Source organism: Peromyscus maniculatus, chromosome 1, assembly GCF_049852395.1.
Source record: "Peromyscus maniculatus bairdii isolate BWxNUB_F1_BW_parent chromosome 1, HU_Pman_BW_mat_3.1, whole genome shotgun sequence".
NCBI classification, from domain to species: Eukaryota; Metazoa; Chordata; class Mammalia; order Rodentia; family Cricetidae; genus Peromyscus; species Peromyscus maniculatus.
Window position 1 is genome coordinate 206,576,927 of NC_134852.1, and position 15,714 is coordinate 206,592,640.

General features: G+C 48.9%; 1 long non-coding RNA gene across 3 annotated transcripts; it reads left to right on the forward strand.

The window, feature by feature from the left end:
• Positions 1 to 3,098: 3,098 nt before the first annotated feature.
• Positions 3,099 to 14,571, forward strand: LOC143271178 (uncharacterized). Of its 3 annotated transcripts, XR_013048390.1 has the most exons (4): positions 3,099 to 3,198; positions 3,532 to 3,873; positions 12,013 to 12,635; positions 14,002 to 14,571. It is a non-coding gene; the product is annotated as an uncharacterized LOC143271178 (long non-coding RNA). The 3 variants fall into 3 exon arrangements; XR_013048392.1 differs by lacking the exons at positions 3,099 to 3,198; positions 3,532 to 3,873 and adding an exon at positions 4,032 to 4,118; XR_013048391.1 differs by lacking the exons at positions 3,099 to 3,198; positions 3,532 to 3,873; positions 12,013 to 12,635 and adding an exon at positions 3,909 to 4,118.
• Positions 14,572 to 15,714: the final 1,143 nt, after the last annotated feature.

The window sequence follows — 15,714 nt, forward strand, 5'->3', positions numbered from 1 at the left end:
GCATCTAATTAATCTAATAAGTAGGTTGTAAGCTCTGACCGGAAGTGGCAGAGGATTCGCCCTGACAGATGGGCAGGAGCAGGCCACACCTGCTTCAGGCACCTGCCAACAAGCCGCTGGCTGCAGCCTGTGGGAGAGTTAATAGGGTGCTTTGGCTCCACATCAGATACGTGACAAACAGAAGTCACACCAGCATCATATTAACAGTGTCATAGCTGCTGTTTATGGAGCCCTTGCTGTACACCAAGCACTGAGCAAGCATTATCTCATTTAACCCCTGTAACAATTCCAGCTGGCAGAAGCTACTATTATCCCCATTTAACATATGACAAAACTGAGGCCTAGAAGGTTGAACAGGCTGCCTAAGGTCACACAGCCAGAGTAGGATAGAGATGAGGATTCAAACTCAGTCATTCAAACTCTGGAATCTGTGCTTTCTGCTGGAAACTCTTGGTTCCTTCCTCTCACCCCAAACCATTTCATGTTGGTGAATGGCATATATTCAAGAGACAGAAGGACACACCATGTATCCCATGAACTTTATCAAGTGTTTTCTGTATGTGGCCCAAGCCTTGATCTTAGAGATATTATGGCCTGGGGAGAAAAATTGATCTCAATAAATTATTGTTAAAGAAGTACAACAGAGGACTGATGATGTAACTCAGTGACAGGACTCTTAACTGCATGTCCAAGGCTCTGGGTTACATCCCCAACAAATCCCTCTCCTCTGTCCCGAAGCATGGTGACAGCTGTGGCATGATATTGCGATTGAGACAATGGAACTTGGCAATCAAACGCCTGGTTCCCGAGCCTCCCTGTAGTAGGTGTTAGATTCGAGGTCCATTACATTGTTTCTTCATGCCTCTGTGTTTCAAAGTGAGACTATTACCCATTTCATAATGTTGTTAGAATTAAATGACTAATGCTTCAAAAGCACAGTAGCAAGATTGTTCAGCAGGTAAAGGCACTGTAAACCTGACGGCCTGAGTAGGATCACTGGAACCCATGCAAAGACAGAAAGAGAAAACTGCTCTGTAAGACTATCCTATGACTTCTGTAATCAAGTGGAGGAACATGTAAACCTCCCATCACACACACACACACACACACACACACACACACACACACACACACACACACAGAGTCTTAAAACACTTGAAAAGCATACATAGTAAACATTTTATTTAACAAATACTTAGCAACTGCCAGGGATGCACCAATCACTGATCAGGCTACTGAGATGATTTTGGTTTTAAAAATTGACAAAAATACCTGCCCTTGTATGATTTGTGCTGTGGCTTATAGTCTAATGATAGCAATTATTTTAAGGAAACTATTATTACATAAGTAATGCTAGCTGTTAGTGTTTTAGAATTACAGTTGGCCAGCCTGATCAACAGAGTAAAATAAATAAATAAATAAATAAATAAATAAATAAATAAATAAATAAATAAATAGTGTGATTGAAAATGATCAATCATCACTTACTAAATCATCTTCTTGACCTAAAGGGACACAAAGCAGGGAGTGTTTCACTTGGAATTGACCCACAGATATTTCCTGTAGTTTCAGAGATGAGTGACTTTCTTTAAATTCACACTGGGTTTGGGGATGGCTTTTGATGATCATGACAGCCTTGGGATGACAGCATGACTGTAGTCTGGGTCATCTATAGACCCTGTGAGAAGATGTCATTTTTGGAGATTACTCTAAAAATCTGGTCCATGAAAAAACCTGGCTTTTTCAGAGTCACCAGCTGAAGTTCCTAAGAGCAAAGTAGAGTACAGATCTGACCCTGGGGCAGGGAAGGAAGGAAAACCAGCCAGCCGTGGACCCATAACATCTCAAGGTCCTTCTAGGAACTCCCACCCAGCCTTAGCCTCCTGGTGCTGCTCCAAGCCATGGGGCACACTAGTTCTAGAGAGAATAACTTTTGCTGTTTCAGATTAGTGTTTGGAGGTAGGCTCTCATGTAGCCCAGGCTGACCCCAAATGTTAGCTGAGGGTGACTCTGAACTCTTGATCCTTCTGCCTTTACCTTTCAGGTATTAGGACTGTGGGTGTGAACCACCATGCCACTGTACTGTACCACTGTGCTGGGACTCAAAGCAGGCTGTCATGCATCCTAGGAAAGCGTTCTACCAACTGCTGCACCCAGAACCCTGACTTTTCATTGGTCATTTGCGATGCTGCCTACCCGCTCCAGGGAATGGGGAGAGACTTGAAAGTCCCATGAGAAAGATGGGGCTGTTGTGATATTGAAGGAGATAAAGAAAATGGGGCAAGAATCATCCCAGGAAGCCTGGAAGATACAAGAGCAGTTGCTGGCCCCTAATATTCTCATTGTCCAGTGGAAAAACGGTACTGGCTGAATATAAGCTGAAGCATGTGTCTAGCAGGGCCACCCTCCCACAATGTGTTCAAATTTAGGGTCTCCTGGTCCTGACTTCAGGGTGTTTAGTTTTAGTCACTGGGATCCAGGAAGTCTCCTGGGGATTGTTTATATCCAGGAACACACATTTAACCTTTCAATGTCCTTGGGTCAGGGTATGGGATAAATTCTAGTTCAGCCCCACAAAAGTCATCTACCTTGACTCTTTAATGCCTGCATATCTCTCTCTATCTTGGTAGGCATGTCTATGTGTGTGTCTGCTGTATATGAGTCACATATCTTCACATATATGAATGTGGCTTGTGTCTATAGGGGTAGGCATGGGGGGCATTTGATGGAACAAGTCAGAAAAAATCGATTATCTGGGGTGACCTCTCAGTAGGCCTCTTAGAGAGGGTGGCCTCTTGGAGAGGGCTCTCTTTGCTCTGTGAACCCCTGCTTCACAGTCTGATGGGCAGGCTATACTAGCTGGTCTTGGGGACTCTGAGAGAGCTGGTTTCTTAATGTCTTGGCCTGGAGTCTAGAGAGGATCTGGGACTCAGGGAGCCTCAGCAGGAGGCAACTCATGACTAACTAATTGATCCCTTGGCACCACTCTGAGGCACCATCACCTTGGCACTGTGGTGACTGTTCCCTGCCATGCCCTCTCAGCTTATGTTGCAATGTGTACAGGAGTGCTCTGTCAACTCTAGAGGCCACGCTGTCCACCAGCAGCCAGGCCAATGGAGCAGTATGCAGTAGTCCGCCTGCCTACCAGCTGCAGTGGTCCTGTCTGTTGGAGCCAGCCTGAGACTCCCTGATCTAGTGGTGAGAAATGGCTGTTTTCTAAGAACATGCCTGGGATGCCCGCAAACTGCAAGGGGGCCCCCTGAGTCTATTTTTCTAAGCAAGGTCTGCAAAAGCAAGACAGACAGTCCACGCCACCCCTCTTCCCTGCTCAGGTTTCCTCTGCCTTCATCTCTCCCTTTCATTTCCCACTGGAAAACCCCTGGTGCAATGTGGCTGCTAGACCTTTCTGTGATGACGGACACACTCAGTCTGCCTGTGTGCTAGCCACCAGCCACATACAGCAAGTGCATACATGAAATGTGACTGAGGTGACTCTAGAACTGGATTCTAAATTGAGTTTGGTTTCTCCAGGTACCACTGAAGAGACCATCAATGATGTCATCATAGAGAGGCACTTATTTGACATTCGGCTGGTGACAAAACCTGTTTGTGTCCATGGGTCCCTGGAACTTCTTAGCAGCTCTTCCAAAGGACAGGGCAGGACAGAACCCACTGCACAGCACACAGGCAGGTCCTCCAAGGCCTCCCAGACAGCAGGAGGAGGAGCTGAGACTGCAGCCCAGGTCTCGAAACTCCGAAGTTGGCCTTGACACACCATCCTTTTCTCAGTCCTGCAGCCTGAGAGCTCGGCAAAAAGCAATGGCTGAAGCTTGGATTTTAGGTCCACACTTGACCTGTGGGAAGGTTTTAGAGGTGAGTGGTGTAATCATTCATTGGAGCCCGAAGTTGCTCACTCTGTTTGCTGTGGGATGGTCTGTATGTCAAATTGCTCTGATTGGTCAATAAATAAAACACTGGCCAGTAGCCAGACAGGAAGTATAGGCGGGACTAACAGAGAGGAGAATTAAGGAGACAGGGAGGCAGAGAGAGACACTGCCAGCCACCACCATGACAAGCAGCATGTGAAGACGCCGGTAAGCCACGTGCCACGTGGCAAGGTATAGATTCACGTAAATGGATTTATTTAAGCTATAAGAACAGTTAGCAAGAAGCCTGCCACGGCCATACAGTTTGAAAGCAATATAAGTCTCTATGTTTACTTGGTTGGGTCTGAGTGGCTGTGGGACTGGCGGGTGACAGAGATTTGTCCTTACTGTGGGCAAGGCAGGAAAACTCTAACTACATCTGTTTGTAGGTAAGAAAAGGACAATATGTTGACATGTGCCGACACATATATACTAGGCAGTGTGTTTGTTTTTGCACAAATGGGTTTTTATTCACCTTCATAGGGTTGGGTGATTCCTCCTCAGTTTGTTTTCTGAGACTGTATATATATTGAGAGAGAGAGAGAGAGAGAGAGAGAGAGAGAGAGAGAGAGAGAGAGAGAGAGGTTTTGAACTCACTATGTAGCCCAAGCTGCCTCAAACTTGAAATCCTCCTGCATCAGCTTCCAAAGTGCTGGGGTCACAGGGCTTTACCACTCTGCCCAGCATGTAATTCTCCTTTTAGAGATAAGGAAATAAAAGGCTCAGAGAAGTGGCTTGAGTGTCCAAACCCACACAGCAAACACGTGGTAGAACTAGGGTTTGAACCAGGCGCTTCGGCTATGAGGTTCTCTACCTCCAAGTGGCTTGGGATGAGAAGGAGGCAGCTACAGCACCTGCCAGACTCTAGTGGAAGCCGTACAGCAGCAGAGAGGACTCAGGTTCCTCAGCCTTGGCTCCAGGGAACCCGATACTAGGTCTCTGGAAATAGACATGTGTGGTTATTAATGGTGGCCGAGGGGCTGTGGGATGACTCAGTATGGAAAGGTGCTTGCCACATTCACTTGGTGATCTTAGTTCAATCCCTGGACCCATATAAAAGTGGAAGGAGAGAATCTACTCTACAAAGTTGTCCTCTAATGTCTACAGACACACTCTGACACATGCTCCCTTCCCTCATTATGCATAACACATACAGACATTTTTTTTTTTAAACAGGACTGTAGGCAGAGTTTTCTGTCCCATAGCAGCTCTCAAATAAACACACTGAGGCTTATATTAATTACAAATGCTTGGCCAGTAGCTCAGGCTTATTATTAACTAACTCTTACATTTTAAGTTAACCCATATTCCTTATTTATGCTCTGCCATGTGGCGGTACCTTTATTAGCATGGCACATTCATCTCCTGCTTCCTCTGCATTGAGCTGCATTTCCCTCCACTGACTCTGCCCTTCCTCATCCCATCATTCTCAGTTTGGCTTTCCCACCTAATTTTATCCTGCTCAGCTATTGGCCAGTCATCTTGTTTATTGAACCAATCATAGCTACATCTATTCACACAGTGTACAGAAGGATTATTCCACAGCATAGGACTGGACAGAGAAGAGTGATGAGATTGGGAAGGGTGAGTGAGAGGCACCACCCAGGAAGGTTTACTTGACAAAGAGAACAGCATTCTGTGGTGATATTTCCTTTGTGCACCCCAATAAAGTTTATCTGAGGATCAGAGGAAAAAGCCAGCCATTGTAATAAACATAGAGGTCAGGCAGTGGTAGCACACGCCTTTAATCCTATCACTCGGGAGGCAGAGATCCATCTGGATCTCTCTGAGTTCAAGGCCACACTGGGAACAGAGCCAGGCATGGTGGCACATGCCTTAAATTCCAACACTAGTTAACCATAAAGGTCTGGAGGTCTGTATAGAGAGACAGGAAGTGATGTAGCTGGGTGGAGAGAGGAAATGAGATGGCAGAACAGAAAGGCATATAGGTGTGGGTCTCTTTGGAGACTGAGGTGTCAAATGAGGTGAGGTTGTCTGTGGCTTGTCCTATTTCTCTGATGTCTCAGATAAACTTTATTAGGGGGCACAATATATTGAGAGACACAATACATCACCACAGCATTCTGGACTGGGCTTCCTTCTGTGGATGCTTTCATTTACTGAGTATCACTAAGGCCATTTCCCCTGTTTCAGTATCAACTGCTTCATTAAAACACCCCAAAACTTTGTGGCTTCAAGCAAGTATGTGTCCACGATTCTGCCACCTGCACAGTGAGCTCACTTCTGCTTCCTGTGCTGTTACCTGGGTGGTCTTCCTGCTTCCTTTTTCTGGGACCCTCAAGTGGCTGCATGTGGCTGGCTGGAGGGCCAGCTCAGGCCAGAGCTCCGCTGGAACATGGCATGGATAGGCTTCTGTTCCCTTCCGTCAAGGCCACCTGCTCTGCATATGACTTTTTCCAGCAGAGAGACTGGATGGCTAACCCAGAAGCTCCAGGCTTGGCAAGGACAGTGTAAGGCCTTCACAGTGAGACCTGAACAGAGAGAGCAGCAGTGTGAATCTCAGGTTGCTTGGAAGGACACAGCCTCTCTGAACTGGTTCCCAGGCACGGCCCGGGCCTCTGTGTCCCAGTCCCTCACCCAGAATTCTAGCTTGATGTGCCACAGAGCCCTGAGGACACGTATGGTTTAGGGAGGCCCATCCCCACCCCACCCCCAGGGTAGGCCGGCCATCCCTTCTGTTGCTCATGGCAACCTGGCTTACCTCTCTGAACCTCACTTGTCCTTATCGGCTAAGTGAGAGTGAAGTTGGAACAGCCGAGTAGATGGTTACCTGTAAGGTCCAGCATTGTAGCTGACGCTCTCCACCGTGCATCCCAGGCCACCTCTGCTGTCTCCGCTGCACCAGTCTGCTCCAGCCAAGGTCTGATTCCTTGCTCTGACTTCTTCATAGGGCAGGGCATAGCTCTGCTGGCAATAACCGGGCTACCGTCTGGACCCAGAAGATGCTGAAGACCTTTGCTATGACCCCATGCCCAAATGCTGGGGTCACACGGGTGTTAAAATCGGAGACCAGTGACAAAAAGGGAGGGTAACTGGGCCCATTTATCATCAGGGACCTCTCTAAGCCAGGGACAGATGGAGTCAGTCTTAGAGTCTGGACTGCTGAGGGTTGGGTGTGACCCTGTCATCTCCCGTCAGGGGACTCGATACTCTCCTTTCTGTAGCTGGAAAACTGCAAGTGTCACTCTGAGGGACAGCTATTGGCAGGCCATTCCGTGACATCTATTTAGAGCTGGCAGCCCCTCCCCCACACGTAGGGGTGAGGGCAATGCTCCAAGAACCAGAGCTGATGTGAGGCCAGCCCCTTTCAGGTCCCCATCACTGAGCCCTGAAAATGATGACTTTCACAGTGAGAAAGGCTGAGGCCAGAAGGAGGTAAAGAAGCCAACTGCTGAGTCTCAGCTGGTCTGAGGCAGCAGGCAGCCCCAGAAAGTGGGTTCTTCCTACATTTCAGTCATGACAGGACAAAAAAGCATAAAGCTACATTATCAACGCAGAGAGAACCACTCTGGAAGAGCCTTTTAAGAATAGGAAGTACCTCATACATTTATAATGTTGATAAATGCATTAAGTATTTTCTGGAGGGCACTGTATAGGAAACCGCTAACAGCAGGAACTGGGAGGAGAGGCATGGGAGTGGATGGAAGCAGCGAGAAAAGTTTACCTCCCATCCTGTTCTCTCCAGACCACTTGAATTGTTCTCCAGATGCATTTGGAAAACGAAAATGGGGGCTTATCTGATGGTAGGAGGATCATTCTCATTCTCCACACATCTGGCTCTTTCACTGACCTGCTACTCAACCGTTTGACTAGGCTGGGATAGCAGTCATCGGGGACCACATCCGGCTTCTGTGTGGGCGCTGGAGATCCAAACTCAGGTCCTTATGCTTGAGTGGTAAGAAATTTGTCAACCAAGCCAAATCCCCAGACCTAAAAGAATTACATTTAAAAACAAACAAACAAACCAAAAACCCCCTGAAGGGGCCAAGGAGATAGTTCAATCAGTGAGGTGCTTGCCACACAGTTTGGGGACCTGAGTTCAATCCCCAGGATCCATGTAAAAGATGTGTGGTGGTCTGTAATCCCAGTACAGTTTCGGGGAGGTAAGTCAGGAGAAGCTCTGGAATTCTCTGGCCAACCAAGCCTACTCTAACCAGCAAGCACCAGGTCCTAGTGAGATCCTGCCTCAAAACACGGGGTAGATGGTTGCCTGAGGAATGATGTGTGAGGCTGACTTCTGACCACCCACCCATGCACGTGCATGCACCAGCACCTACAAACACACCCACTACATGAACGTGCACCCACATGTACACACACACACACACACACACACACACACACACACACACACACACACACACACTACTGTCGGCTAATCCCAATAACTTTTCAGAAATACGTTTATTTATGTAGTTAAGAAATCTTCCTGGGAAGCCGAGCCCCAGCAAGAGCTGCATGACTGGAGGTCGGAGACACTCTGATACCTATATTGAGACACTGCTATCAGTGATTTAAAGAGAAAATCGAAAACCTGTGTTGGCGTGGTTTCCGGAAGGGAGTATCTAATTTGGCTTTGAGCTCTGTGCCTTATACGGAGAGCTGACCACACTAAATGCTCACAACGGTTCCTGTGCTAATGGATATTAGGTTTGGCTCTCGTGGATCCTGAAGCAGGTGCCTGTCAACACTCAGCAACAGAAACCAGTAATCAAACGCCACTGTCCCTGGACATGGCTGGGAGTACAGACGGGCACAGGACCTCTTTGTGAGACTGGGGCTCCCGTCCCCCACACCAGGGCAAGGGTGACTGAGCACCAACCCACCGCTGCTGGGGGTCTGGAAGGGGTGAACATGGGCAGGGGCCTCCTCTCTTGATTGCAGAGGGTGCAGGCACAGGGCCTCACCATTTTCTACACAACCTGGGCATCCTGCCCTCTGGGTATAGAAGCAAGCCAAGCCAGGGATGAAACTGTTCCCAGCATCTCCTTAGGAGCCGGGATCCACCCCCAGAGAATTTCTTCCCTCAGACCTAGGGTGTGAGACGCTGCCCAGAACATTCCAAGTGCCACTTTGACTCAGAGGTGATGTGTCTCCACGGGGCATGACATTTTCCTGTAAACCAGATGACTTCCAGCTCTTCCTAGCTCCTGTTTCTCTTTCTCTCTCTCTTAAAATTAATTGTTTGGTTATCATACAAAGAAATGGGATTCACTGTGACATTTTCTCATATATATATATATATATATATGTATATATGTATATGTATAAGTATATATACATGGTATATATACTTATAAGTATATATACATGTATAAGTATATATACATGTATATAAGTATATATACATGGTATATAACTGCTCTTGCACGTTCCCGCTTTCCTGTCCCCTCTGTGAATCCCCTTCCTCCTCAATAGCCTGTGGTGATATTGTGTTCCCCAAAATATTGTGTACCTTAATAAACTTATTTGGGGTCAGAGAACAGAAAAACCACTAGTTAGGCAGTGATAGCACACGCCTTTAATCCTAGCATTCCAGAGGCAGAAATCCATCTGTTCAAGGATACAGACAGGCATGGTGACTCATCACACCTTTAATCCCAGAAAGTGAGCCTTTAATCCCAGGGAGTGGTGGTAGAAAGCAGAAAGGTATGTAAGGCGTGAGGACCAGGAACTAGAAGCATTTGGCTGGTTAAGCTTCAGGCTTTTGAGCAGCACAGTTCAGCTGAGATTCATTCTGGATGAGGACTCAGAGGCTTTCCTCAGGTTGGCCTGAGGAAACAAGACCAGCTGAGAAGTTGACCAGGTGAGATAGCTGTGGTTTGTTCTGTCTCTCTGATCTACCAGCATTCAGCCCAATAACTCGCCTCAGGTTTGATTTTATTAATAAGAACTTTGAAGATTCCTGCTACAATAGCCCCTTCTCCTTTCATGACATGTAAATCCATTTAACCCCTCTTGCCCATCTCTTTAGGCCTTTTCCTCTCTTTTAGTCCTACTTTCATGTTCTGCGCACACACACACACACACACACACACACACACACACACACACACACACCTAGGTTTTCCATATGAGGAAAAGTACACATTATCTGTCTTTCTGAATGGTTTATTTGCTGAACTTAATTATCTCCAGTTCTATCCATCTTCCTGCACATGTCATCATTTCTTCCTTTACTGAATAGAAATCCATTGTATTTATGTTCCATGTTTTCTTTATCCATTCATCTGCTGGTGCATATCTCAGCTGGCTCCATATCTCAGTTGACAATGAACATGGGTGGGTGGGAATGCTGACCTAGAACCCTTCCGGTTATCCAGGAGTGGTGTAACTGGGCCAAATGATAGTTCTGGTTCTATTTTTTTTTTTTAGGAGGACATCCATACTGGTTCCCACAGCGATTACACCAGTTTGCATTCCTGTTAGTGATGTACAATGGTCCCTCTTAGTAGAGTATGGTGGCTTGTGCCTCGGGAGACTAAGGCAGGAGGATTTCTATGAGTTTTAGGCCAGCTTAGTCTACAGAATTAGACTGTGTCTCAAACAATCAAAGGAACAAAAACAAATAAAAACTGTGTGTGACTAAGGAGGCAGAGGCAGGTGGATCTCTGTGAGTTCAAGGCTAGCCTGGTCTACAGAGCGAGTTCCGGAACAGCCAGGGCTACACAGAGAAACCCTATCTTCAAAACCAAAGAAACAAAAAACAAAAGAAAACTGGGGAGGTGGTGGTGGTGGTGGTGGTGGTGGTGGTGGTGGTGGTGGTGGTGGAGGTGGTGGTGGTGGGGGAGGTGGTGGTGGTGGTGGGTGGGGGAGGTGGTGGTGGTGGTGGTGGTGGAGGTGGTGGTGGTGGAGGTGGTGATGGAGGTGGTGGGTGGGGGAGGTGGTGGTGGTGGTGGGTGGGGGAGGTGGTGGTGGTGGTGGTGGTGGAGGTGGTGGTGGAGGTGGTGGTGGTGGAGGTGGGGGTGGAGGAGGTGGTGGTGGTGGTGGTGGTGGAGGTGGGGGAGGTGGGGGTGGTGGTGGTGGTGGTGGTGGTGGTGGAGGAGGTGGTGGAGGAGGTGGTGGAGGAGGTGGTGGTGGGGGAGGTGGTGGTGGGGGAGGTGGTGGTGGTGGTGGTGGTGGTCGGGGAGGTGGTGGTGGAGGAGGTGGTGGTGGGGGAGGTGGTGGTGGGGGAGGTGGTGGTGGAGGTGGTGGTGGTGGAGGTGGTGGGGGAGGTGGTGGAGGTGGTGGTGGTGGTGGTGGGTGGGGGAGGAGGTGGTGGTGGTGGAGGTGGTGGTGGTGGGGGGGTGGGGGTGGAGGTGGAGGTGGTGGTGGTGGAGGTGGGGGAGGTGGTGGGGGAGGTGGTGGTGGTGGTGGGTGGGGGAGGAGGTGGTGGTGGAGGAGGTGGAGGTGGTGGGGGAGGTGGTGGTGGAGGAGGTGGAGGTGGTGGGGGAGGTGGAGGTGGGGGGGGGGAGGAGGTGGGGGGGGGAGGAGGTGGTGGGGGAGGAGGTGGTGGGGGAGGAGGTGGTGGGGTGGGGGGGGAGGAGGTGGAGGTGGGGGGGGAGGAGGTGGAGGTGGTGGGGGGGAGGAGGTGGTGGGGGAGGAGGTGGTGGGGGAGGAGGTGGTGGGGGAGGAGGTGGTGGGGGAGGAGGTGGTGGGGTGGGGGGGGAGGAGGTGGAGGTGGGGGGGGAGGAGGTGGAGGTGGTGGGGGGGGAGGAGGTGGAGGTGGGGGGGGGAGGAGGTGGTGGGGGAGGAGGTGGTGGGGGAGGAGGTGGTGGGGTGGGGGGGGAGGAGGTGGAGGTGGGGGGGGAGGAGGTGGTGGAGGTGGTGGAGGTGGTGGGGGGGGAGGTGGTGGTGGAGGTGGTGGTGGGGGAGGCTGCTCCTCTTCCCACATCCTCACCAACATTTGTTGTTGTCTCATTTCTTGATGACATCCGTTCTGACTGGGATGAGATAGACTCTCAACGTAGTTTTGATTTGCATTTCTCTAATGGCTAAAGGTGTTGAACCCTTTCTCAACTATTTGAGTCATCTGTGTTTCCCTATTTGAGATCCATTCACCTCATTAGCCCTTTCCTTCCTGCAGGGTCCTGAAACATCTGGTAGCTTCCTGGTGCCTTTAGGATGGAGTTTCACCTGCTCACCAGCGTTCACTTAATTTAACCACTCCTATAATGTTAATCATACCACAATCATGGTAGCACACCCCAGTGATCTCCACACTTAGGAGGCAGAGGGAGGAGGATCAGAAGTTCAAGGTCATCCTAAGCAACATAGCGAGTTTAAAGCCAACCTGGGCTATAAGAGACCCTGTCTAAACAAACAAATGAAAGTTAGTGTAGCAAGAATCGTTAGGTTTTATTAATAAAAACAAACCCAGAGCCAGGTATTGGGGTGAACGCTGAAAGATCAGAGAGACAGAACCAGCCACAGCTAACCTCACCTCGCCAACTTCTCAGCCGATCCTGTTTCCTCAAACTGGAAGCCTCTGAGTCCTCATTCAAATGGATCTCAGCTGAATTGATGCTAAAAGCCTAAAAGCTTAACCAGGCTCTAGTTCCTGGTCCTCACACCTTATATACCTTTCTGCTTCCTGCCATCACTTCCTGGGATTAAAGGCGTGTGTCACCATGCCTGGCTGTTTCCAATGTGGCTTTGAACTAACAGAGGTCCAGATGGATCTCTGCCTTCAGAATGCTAGGATTAAAGGTGTGTGTGCCACCATTTTCTGGCCTCTATGTCTATCTAGTGGCTGTTCTGTTCTCTGACCCTAGATAAGTTTATTAGGGTTGTTCTCTGGTCCCTTTCAGCTCATGAGTTCTGTTAAATACATAGAGAATGCCTCCCCCAACTCCTTTTCTCCTGCTAATCCCCAGCCTCTGTCAAGGTTAAATTCCTTTCATCTGCCCTGTGCCCTCCACATACTCCCAAGCCCTGACCTAAGACTGGGACTGTAGTCTGTGATGTCAAACACTGCATGTGGTCCTGAGAGACTCTATCTTCCCTGAGGCCAAAGACACAGCAGTTGCAATTCCTTCATCTGTACCCGCCCCCCAATAGCCACTGGCAGAGAGAGCTGGAGGGCCTGATGATAGAGGTTACCCCAAGCAGGGACAAGAGTTAGTCAGCTAGGGTAGGGTTTGGGTTCTCTGGGGCAGGACCAGCAAGGCCCTCTCTACCTCCTGGTCTCCCATCTCTGACCCTTAGGAAGCTGCTGGTACTCTGGCTGCCTCATCTGAGCTAGGCACTGGTGCCTCGGGATGCTTTTATTCCAAGGTACAGGGCAGATGCTAGTCCTCAGGAAGGAGTCACTTTCTCTTTGCAGCCTTTCCTGACTCTCTCCTAGTGGCAGCTTTCCTTCCTCTCCTGACACTGGTTCTTCCGCTTTAAGTACCTATCAGTTCCTTTAGATGTTTGACTTAGGATTACCACGCAGTTATGAAATACCGTGACCAAACCTCAGGAGGAAAGGTTTTATTCGGCTTATGCTTCCACATCACAGCTCTTCACTGAAGGAAGTCAGGACAGGAACTCAAGCAGGGCAGGATCCTGGAGGCAGGGGCTGATGCAGAAGCCATGGAGAGATGCTGATTACTAGCTTGCTCTCCATGGCTTGCTCAGCATGCTTTCTTATTAGAATCCAGGACCACTAGGCCAGGGAAGGCACCACCCACAGTGATTCCCCATCAATCACTAATTAGAAAATGCCCTACAGGCTTACCTACAGCCAGATCTTACAGAGGCATTTAACTGAGGCTCCCGCCTTCCTCTCTGATGTCTCTAACTTGTGTCGAGTTGACATAAAACTAACCAGGACACTATTTATTCTTACCCTGTTTCCCGGTTGCTTTACCACTCCACCTAGAATACAAGTTTTATAAGTTGCGTCTCCCTAGCAATCCCCGGAATCCAGTTAAATTTACCACACTCACCAGTTTGTTGAATGAAGGAACACAGATAAGGCTGGGTACGATGGTGACTGAGCTCTAGTTCCAGCAACTCTGAGACAAAGACAGGGGTAGCGAGTTCAAGGGAAAAGTGTACAAAGGCCCTCTCTCCCCCTTCCCTCCTCCAGCCCGCCATGACAGTGATGCTTTCCATCCTGATGAAGAAGGGAACTGACTCCCAAATTCTCCATTGTAAATGAGAAGATCCATTAGAAGACCTGGAGGATGTAGTGCTTGCTTGTAATACCAGCTACTTGGAGCTTGAGCCAGGAAGATTGGAAGTTCAAGACCAACTTAGTCAACTTGTCAAGCCCTATCTCAAAGTAAAAGTTAAAAAGAAGAAGAAGAAGAAGAAGAAGAAGAAGAAGAAGAAGAAGAAGAAGAAGAAGAAGAAGAAGAAGAAGAAGAAGAAGAAGAAGAAGAATCGGGGAGCCCAGTGGCAGACTTGCCTAGCATGTATGAGTCCTTCGATTCAGTCCACAGAATTGGAAAAGAAGAGGCACTCAACTTGCAACTACCATTTCAATTTTGGGGGCGGGCACTGTGACACACTTCCTCCAACAAGGCCATACCCACTCCAACAAAGCCACACCTCCTAATAGTGCCACTCCCCGTGAGATTATATTGGCCGATTACATTCAAACTACCACAGAGTGTGACCTGAGAGTTATAAGTCAAATAAACCTTTTTCTCCCCAAGTTGCTTTTGGTCCCAGTGTTTTAGCACACCAATAGAAACCCTAACTAAGACAGGCCCCTATTCATCTTTCTACCAGGCTCTCACTATTGAGAACATTATAAGTAAATGTTCGATCTTGGAAATATGGCAGACTCATGCCCTCCCCTAGAAGTGATGCTGAGCACAGAATATCACCTGTCTAGACACAGACTAGAGGGAGCCAAAGAAAAAGAGGGTTGAGAGAGGCAGGTAGCAATGCAGTGTTCCTGGTTCACAGCACCCCCAAACTCCTCTCCTTCCAAGACCTCAGAACTTGGCCTCGTTTTGGAAGTAGGTTCATTGCTGATGTGATTGCCCTTAACGCCACATGACTGGTATCCTTTATCTTAAAAAAGGAGATGCTGGGATGCTGAGCCGGCTCAGTGGGCAAAGCTGCTGACTGCCAAGCCTGAGGACCAAGTTCAATCCATATACCAACATGGTGGAAGGAGAGAACTGACTCTATTAAGTTGTCCTCTGATCTGCATGGCCACGCTGCCGTGGATACGCATCCTCCCTACACACACTAGATAAACACACAAACAAACAAAGGGAGTAAAAAGAAAAGGAGTTGCTGGGGGAAGAAGGCTATGGGAAGATGGAAGCAGAGGTTGGATGTCCAACCAAGAAAAAACACAGATTTCTGGCAGCCATCGGAAGCCAGTATAGTGTCATGGCGTTCTTCCTGGGCCTCCGAAAGGAACCAAGGATGAATGCACCAGAATTGGGAGAGTATTTCTATTGTGTTAAGCCACCCAGCTTGTGGCAGCTTGTTACTGTAGTATGCCACTTGTGGTGGCAAAGGGCAGATGTCAACAGTGCTTCTGAGAGCCCGGAGTCCCCTGAGTCGCCAACTCCCAGACGCTGCAAAGGCTGGGCCTCTTTGGGTCAGAGTCCAGTGCTGTATCCTGTGTCCCCTGCTCCTTGGAGGCTGTGCTCACTCAGGTGTGCAGACAGCTCCCAGCTGGAGAGACTTCCCCTCATGAACAGCCAAACCAAACACGGTCCCTTCCTAGGTCCCAAGTCACCTGCCACTTGGCAGTGAGTGGACGTCAGCCCAGTTCCTGGCTGGCAGCATTGACAGGCGCCCATCTGCTCCGGAAGAGCGTGGCCTGGATAAACAG